The sequence below is a fragment of the Humulus lupulus genome, chromosome 6, assembly GCF_963169125.1.
Source record: "Humulus lupulus chromosome 6, drHumLupu1.1, whole genome shotgun sequence".
NCBI classification, from domain to species: domain Eukaryota; kingdom Viridiplantae; phylum Streptophyta; class Magnoliopsida; order Rosales; family Cannabaceae; genus Humulus; species Humulus lupulus.
The window spans coordinates 110,346,561-110,355,484 of NC_084798.1; positions in this window are offsets into that span (position 1 = coordinate 110,346,561).

An 8,924-nucleotide genomic window follows, 5' to 3' on the forward strand; every position below is an offset into this window, starting at 1 on the left:
ATTACGTCTGGTGCCACTTCTCTAACACTCGTACTAAATAAGTAGTGGAGGGGTTCCCACGGATCCTGACTATGTACCAGAGCCGACACCACGACCTTTTGTACCACTACTACCTGTGCCACCACACTGACAACGTACTTGTGAACAATCTGGTCCCTTGGGACCACAATGTATTAGGGGCCATTAGAGCCCACTATAAAGGGAACCTCACTTCATCATTGAAGGGGGTTGGAAAATTCTTGTAAAATCATATTGATCTGAGGGCAATAGACGAGTTTTCTTTCTATTTTCTATTTTCAACTTGTAATTTTCCTTCAAGTTTCTATAAGTTCATTTGTGTTCATTAGATATTGATTGAAGTTTCTGAGTTTTCCATCCATATTTCATTGATGAGTTTTTACTGTCAACAGGTGTTCATTCTCATTTTTTTTAATGTGATAGAGATCTCCTGTGGTTTTAGGTGCTTCTCGGTTGGCGCTGTACTGCTACAAGAATCACCTTCTAAAATCACCGAATCTATTGATATAACATGGTCGAAGCTATCTGAACCATAGAAGAGCATGACCGATGAATGTGGTGAAAAAGACTTTGCAGTGAATGGACTTGTTATTCACTTCTAGGGACATCTTTTGTTGAAATTGAAAGATATGATCCAAGGGATCACCTTTTTCGTTAAAAGCTTGCAGGGTTGGTGTGACAAAGTTTTTAGGCTTTGGCTTTTGCACAATCCAGTCCGTAGATGGAGTCTTGTTAGCTATTATCATGGATAAATCTACGACATCCATCTGGTAGGAGGACCTCCCTTCTGAGTACTTTTGTAAGACTTATTTCATCATCTCTTCTTTCCAACCTTCTAGGAGTGGATTTCTCTACAGGGCACAGTCTTTAAACTGTTATGGGTTCTTGAGAACATCTTTGGCTTCATTCTCAGCACGCTCAGTCAAGCCCATCTAACGGCGTGAAGTATCATGATCTTGATATTGGCTCTGACAACCTTGTTGGAGGCAATCCTGGTTCGTAACAATGTGACTTAGTTTGTCGAACAGGTTGTGCTCCCACATATGTACGTTTGTTAGTGGCGCTGTCGGGAAGCATATTTAAATCCAGACCATCATCGTCATTTTCTAGAACTTGGACATGCATCGGTGCTTTTGCCAGAGGAGAGATTCAACTTTTTCAATTCTGCATTTTCTTTCCGAAGTGTCATCATTTCAGCTTCCATCTTTTCTTGGGTTTCTGTTGTGATATTTATTGCTATGCAAGTGGACGTATCGCATATTAGTAATAATCTTGGTAAAACCAAGTATCGCCCTCAAGGACTGAATCACCAATTACCAATTACCAATCAATTAATGTTTTTGTTTCTATTTGGTCAATTAAACTTTGATTCTTGTAACAATGCAGTAGAAAATGTAAATTGCAGAAACAATAATTAAGAACTCAATAAAAACAAGTATCAGAAAAACCTTGAATTTAAATAATAAGAGAGTAATTAGATCATTTAATCTCATCAACTATCCTCCCTATTAATCCCTAATACAAGTTACCATTTTCTTCTGCTTTCTTCCTATTTCAAATAACGAGTTGATAAAAGCAACTTATAATCATGTTATGAATTATAAACTCAATCTAAGTGAAAATTTCCTATATTTCTATGGCAATTTTAATCACAAAGGCAACATTAATCAAAACAACTCAAAAGAGAGTCACACAATTAATCTAGATACTCTCGTTCCAAATTATAATTGCGTCCTAAACAACCAAACCAAATTCAAATTGCACTTCTCAGATTTTGATTAAAAAACATAAAGGTAATGACTATAGATGGCTAGTCAATAATCAATCAACAAGCACAGATTGCAAGGAATTGAAAAGAAGATGAAGAAGAAATGATAAATTGCATTAGTTCATAACATGGATTCAAGCGATTCAACTAACATCCCAAAATAGAAAATTAATTCATAACTGTCATTTTAAACACAAAGAAATTCAAGAACATACATAAAGAAATAGATGGATGACAAACAAGTGAAGAAGCCTCCAAAAGTGTTCTCTAAGAATTTTAGCCACCAAAAACCGTCTCCTTCTTTCTTGTTGAAATTAGATTTATAACCTAAATTTTTCTTTCTGAAGGATTTGGGCTGCGACCCAACTGTTCTAGCACCGCGGCCCGTGTCCCAAAACTGCATTTTTTCCTTGAGGAGGGTCGCGGCGCAACTGTCCACCTGTCGTGACCCATGTCTTTGTTTCCCTGGGAATTAGCTCTTCATGCCGCAGCCCGTGCCATGACTCCAACACAATGTTTATGTGAAGAGGCTGGCTGTGGCTCCAAATTGTCCAAGCCATGGCCCTTAATGAATTCTCAAATTTTTGCAATTTTAAACCCGAAAAATCACCAATGCCTTCAAATCATGTCGGGATCCATCCTTTATAGAAAACAACACTGAAACTTGGGTTTTTCTTCTCTTTTTGAACCAATTTCCTCCAAGTATTCAAATCTTCGTTTTTATTCACTAAAACTGAAAAACAAACAAAAAACAGCGTAAAACCGCACTAAACGAAATAAAAACAACATAAAAGACTACCTAAAACACCACCTAACCGTGACATAAACTAGACTCAACAAATTCCCCTAAACTTAACATTTAATCGCCCCCGAGTAAAGATTGACACTAAACTTAAAATATAACACACCAACATACAGTTAAGCCTCCATATTATTGTCATTTCATTGTCATCATTCACAAAATATCAACTGCATTTTACAACCAGAATTTCAATCCAATCACTCCAACAATTAACCTGAATGCCTCAATTGGAAATTAGAATATGATTTGCAAATTACAAAATGAACAATTAGAATACATTATACATGTGTCACTCATACCAACAATCCACTAACTGATATTCAATACGCTTGCACACTTGCCTTTCTCCACTAATGTCAACAACACATGTTTTGGAATCAACAGGACTTTAAGGTTCATAACATTTTGGCTTAGGTAACGGTAGTTGAAAAGACATTTAAGCTTCATTATACCATAAGCACATCAAAAACCAATCAAACCAACCATCTTGCATTTAATAACCATCACCCAATTCTCCAACTTTCCAACAACTGAGAACTCACAAAACAATGCTCCAACATCACTGTATTTAATTATTTATAACTTTTTTTTTTATCTACTTTTTCTTTTTTTCTTTTTGGTTTATTTCAAATAGTATACATAAATTAGTGATGTTGCAAGAACTTTTACAGTTCTCTCAATCATTAAAATACATTATTTATCCACATATCAACAATCTCACCCACTACAATTCTTTCCCCCAAACTTATTTCTAAGCTTATGGCATAATTCAAAGGAGAAGAGAAAATAATAACGGATACATTTTTGGCTTAATAATGTGGTTAAAAAATCAATCAAACAAGTTAAGGCATAAAGGGGCAAACTAAGGATAAAATAATATCGGTAAGCTTGAAAGGCTCAAACGTTCCAACAAAATTGCCTAGATCATTTTCCAACACACATGTCATCAAGGATTTCGTCTCAAAAGACAAGCAATGCAAAATCTATCCTATTCCACAATTCATTCCTCATACCCAAGTAAAATATGTATAACATACGCTAATTACTCACATTTACACAACATATTAAAATTTACAAGAAGCATTAAAATTAATCCAAATAGTGATCAAACCAAGCACACGGTTATTCACACAATCTCTATTTCACAAGTGATGACAAACTACATTAAAGGAATTTCATCAGCTTAACTTTTCGACACTAAAGACAAAACTAAAATAAAAACATTAAACTAAAAGGAAAACAAAAACGAAGCAAAAGCAATAAGCCTCTCCCCCAAACTATAATGTCACATTGTCCCCCAATGTGGCCTGAAAACCAAGGAGAGAAAACTTACCTCGCGAGACATGCCACATCAGTATGGCGGCGGCAAAGGCGGTGGGTTGTAAGGCATGTATGGCGGTGGATACATAAAGGTATTTTTATCGGCCTCACTCATCGAACACCATTGGACTAGAGCATTTAGGGCATCCACATGCTGAGTTTCATACTCACCACGTTGCTCCATATATTGATTGAAATGTTGATTAAGAGCATGATGTGACTGGATCATATACTGATTTTGTTGAATGATGTAATCTAGTCGATTATGCGTGCCCAGAGTATGGTAATCAATTGGCCCCCCCAATAGCCAAAAAGGATGCACTACCACTGGGTCTCCCCTCATCAATTGCACCTGTACCAACAAGATCAATCTCCTCATCGTCTCAACTTTGCAGACATTTAGGGGCTTGGCCAGGTTGTGGAGGCTCAAGAGAGGCCGGAGGAAAACCATGAACCATAGACTGAGTGAAAGGCTTCATGGGCTTCCATATTATGTCTCCGTCAAGCACTGGCACCTCATAAGTCTCACACAACTGAGTTATGAACGTGCCATGCGCCAAACTAGCAGTGGTGTTGAATTTACTGATGTTGCGAATGCTATACTTGATTATTCGTCCCACATACATTATTTTGCCCGTCATGATAGCGTAAACCAAAAGACATCACTCCCGATCAATAGAAGATACATGAGTGCTGGGCAGCAGATGAGCACTCACAAAATAAACCCAAGCATGGGCAATGTGATTCAACTGCAAGCGAAATAAATGCTTTGGCTCACAACCATGATAATGAAATCGAGCCCTCGACAAGCTCAATGTTTCTGCCACCTCAACATAATCTACCTCGCTAAAACGAGCCAACTGCTAGTGTTCTTCTTCAGTGGCTGGAATAGTAGGAAGATGGAGCAAAGTATTAAAAGAATCATTGTCGGAAGGCACTTCCTTGCCTCGAACAAAAACTTTTTGCTCATCATCTTGACTGGGGAAATTTGCATAAAACTCACAGAGTTGAGAGTAATTAGCATTATCCACTTGCATTTGCTTACAAACTATGCCCCAATTTTGGAGAGTAATTTCAGCTCTGATTGACTCATAAGGGGAGTCATTTGGGTATGGTTCCAATTGATACTCCATCCTTTTCCGGAACAACAGATTTCCCATTGATTTTTTTGAACTAATCCCTAGCCTCCTTAGTTTTGAATTTGGTTGTGTTAAAACCAGTGGGTGGTGGCGGTGTTTGTTGGGCTCAGGATGAGGATGATTTCATTGTAGAAGCACCCCTTGGAGGATTTCTTTTAGGACCCATCACACATGTACAAAAACAATGACTATCACCAAATTTTCTGAGAGAAATTGGGCAGAACCTCCCCTTATTGTCTAACTTCCCCAAAATTAAAATATTAAGAACATATTCGATACGCGCATTTATAATTTACTGTCCATCATAAACTCACCAAATAGCTCCACAACAATTTTCACTTGCAATTTATCCAAACAATACCAACATAACATTGACAATTAAAAGAAAATGGATAAATTGTACTTACTTGAGTGAGAAACCCCTGTTTGTGAACTCGTCTCCTTCCTTTGACAACAATATTTTCAGAAATCTATGGTATTTGATAGGAATTTTCTTAAATAGGGCTTTATGAAGGAGAAAATTTGTGTTTTAGGTCAAATGAAGGAGATAAGAGATGAGAAATGGTTGGGGAATGGTATTTTAAGGAGAAAACGTGTTTTTGAGGGTGAGAATGGGGAAGTCAGAGGTATGGAGAAGAGGAAAAACAGAAATGTGAGGAGAAATTGGAAAAAAATAGGGTTTTCTGGTTTTTTATGCTCTGTCGCGACCCAGAGTCGTGGCTAGCCTCCTCCAGTGCCGCGACCCGCCTATTTTTTTTTGAGAATTTGAGCTTCAAGGGCTGCGACCCTTCCTAGCTTGTGCCGTGGCCAGCCTCCTTTTTCTTTTCTTTTATGGGAATAAGAGCCACGACCCTCCATGGTCTATGCCGCGTCCCACCTACCCCCGTGATATAATCATTGTGCCTCTAGTAGGGGTCTTGCCGCGGCCCCATAAGGCTGTGCCACGGCCCTTAAGACAATATATTTTTTCATTTTTTTCACGATTCCATATGTACAATAATACACCAACTATTCATAGTTTATAAGTGCAAAAATTAAACTTAAAATTTTGTTCCAGCTAGACCAAAAAGTAAAGAAAGCAATAAAAATGTATGGGATGCCTCCCACGAGCGCTGTCGTTAACGTCATTTAGCCAGACGCTAAACTCCTTTTCAAAAGGGTTCAAGATGATTACTGACTTTGCTTGATCAAATGCACTGCCCAGATATGGCTTCAACCTTTGCCCGTTCACCTTAAAAGGATCTCCATTCTTTCCTTGCGCTTCTACTACTGTCTAGGTTGAAACTCTTTTCTGACTAGGTTCTTGTCATGCCAAGCTTTGGTGCGCTCCTTATAGATTTTTGCATTTTCGTATGCCTCATTACGAAATTCATCAAGCTCATTCAGTTGCAAAATTCTATTCTCACTAGCAGCATTCCAATCAAACTTTAACTTTTTCATTGACCAATGTGCCCTGTGTTCTAACTCAAATGGAAGATGACAAGGTTTTTCAAAAACTAAGCGATATGGAGACATACCTATCGGTATTTTAAACGCAGTTCTGTAAGCCCATAGTGCATCATCCAACTTCTTTGACCAATTTTTCCTTGAACTATCCACAGTCTTCTCAAGGATATTTTTCACTTCCCTGTTTGAAATTTTAGCTTGGCCATTTGATTGGGGATGATATGGTAGTGCAATGCGGTGGTAAACACCATAGCAAGCTAGAAGTGCATCAAGTTGTTTGTTGGCAAACCGACTCCCTTCATCGCTAATGAGAGCTCAGGGTGTACCAAAATGAGTGAAAATGTGTTTATGTAGAAAATTCAACATAGTTTTACCGTCATTGGTCTTCGTAGCAGCAACTTCCACCCATTTTGCACATAATCAACTGCTAACAGGATATTCTCATTATTGTAAGATGGTGGAAATGGAACCATGAAGTCAATGCCCCAAACATCAAAAAGCTCAAGTTCCAAAATCACATTGAGGGGCATCTCATTTCCCCTTGAGATATTACTAGTGCGCTGACACTGATCACAAGCCTTCACAAACGAATTAGCATCTTTAAATAGGTTTGGCCAATAGAAACCACTTTGCAATACCTTAGCTGCTGTTCTTGTGGCTCCAAAATGCCCACCACATTGTAAATTGTGACAATGGGCAATAATAGAGTGCATCTCATCCTCAGGTACACAATGAAGAATGACTTGGTCAACACAATGCCTATACATAATAGGCTCTTCCCAATAGTAATGCTTCACCTCAGAGTAAAATTTCTTCAATTATTGCCTTGTCATCTCAGGAGGCACAATCTTTGCAACAAGGAAATTCACAAAATAAACAAACCAAGGCACAACATAATTTTCACTTACCCTAAATAACTGTTCATCTGGAAAGAAATCATTAATCTGCACAACTTTCTCATTCTGACTCTCTTCTACTTCAAGTCTTGACAAGTGATCAACTACCAGATTTTTAGTACCCTTTTTGTCACGAATATCCATATCAAACTCTTGTAGCCATAGAACCCATCTGATTAAGCGAGGCTTTGCATCTTTCTTTGTAATCAAATACTTGATAACAACAGAGTGATCAGTGTACACAACCACCTTGTTACCAATTAGATAAGGTCTAAACTTGTCAAAAGAAAACACTATTAATAGCAACTCCTTTTCTGTTGTGGAATAATTCAATTGAGCATCGTTAAGAGTTCTACTAGCATAGTAAATAGACTGAAATACCTTGTCAATATGCTACCCCAATACCGCACCAACTACATAATCACTAGCATCACAAATTAATTCGAACGGTAAATCCCAATTTGGAGCAACCACAATAGGTGCAGATGTCAGCTTCTCCTTGAGTACTTTAAAAGCATGCAAGCACTCTTCATTAAAATCAAAGGCAACACCGTTCATCAACAAAGTAGAAAGAGGCTTTGAGATCTTTGAAAATTCCTTAATGAATCTTCGGTTAAAACTAGCATATCCTAGAAAACTTCTAATTCCCTTGACTGACACGGGCGGTGGAAGATTTTCTATTGTAGATATTTTTGCTCGATCCACTTCAATACCATTACTAGATACTTTGTGCCCAAGTACTATGCCCTCTTTTACCATAAAATGGCATTTTTCCCAATTTAACACCAGATTTGATTTTTCACAACAGTTCAATACATTCTCCAAGTTACCCAAACACACATCAAACGACGAGCCAAAAACAGAAAAATAATCCATGAAAATCTCAATGCTCCTTTCCACCATATCCAAAAAGATAGCCATCATGCATCGTTGAAATGTTGCTGCTGCATTACATAGTTCGAATGGCATTCTCCTGAAAGCAAATGTGCCATAGGAACATGTAAAGTAGTTTTCTCTTGGTCCTCTGGTGTGATGGAAATTTGATGATACCCTGAGTAATCATCTAAAAAGCAATAATACTCATTACCAGCTAACCTGTCCAACATCTGATCGATAAAGGGAAGTGGGAAGTGATCTTTTCGTGTTGCCTTATTTAACTTTCGATAGTCAATACAAATGCGCCATCCATTCACTGTTCGAGTTGGAATTAGCTTGTTATCTTCATTTTTTACTACTGTAATTCCACCCTTCTTTAGAACCACCTGTACTGCACTCACCCAAGCACTATCAGAAATTAGGTAGATCACATCGATGTCCAACCATTTAAGGATCTGCTCAAGTACAACCTCCTTCATAGCTGGATTGGGTCTTCTCTGAGCCTCTATAGATGGCTTGCTATCTTCCTCCAATAAAATTTTATGCATGACTGTTGAAGGAATTATTCCTCTAATATCCGCCAATGTCCACCCAATGGCCAATTTATGAACCTGTAAAGCCCTAAAAAATTTCACCAATTCAGTTTTTGGGAGGCCAGT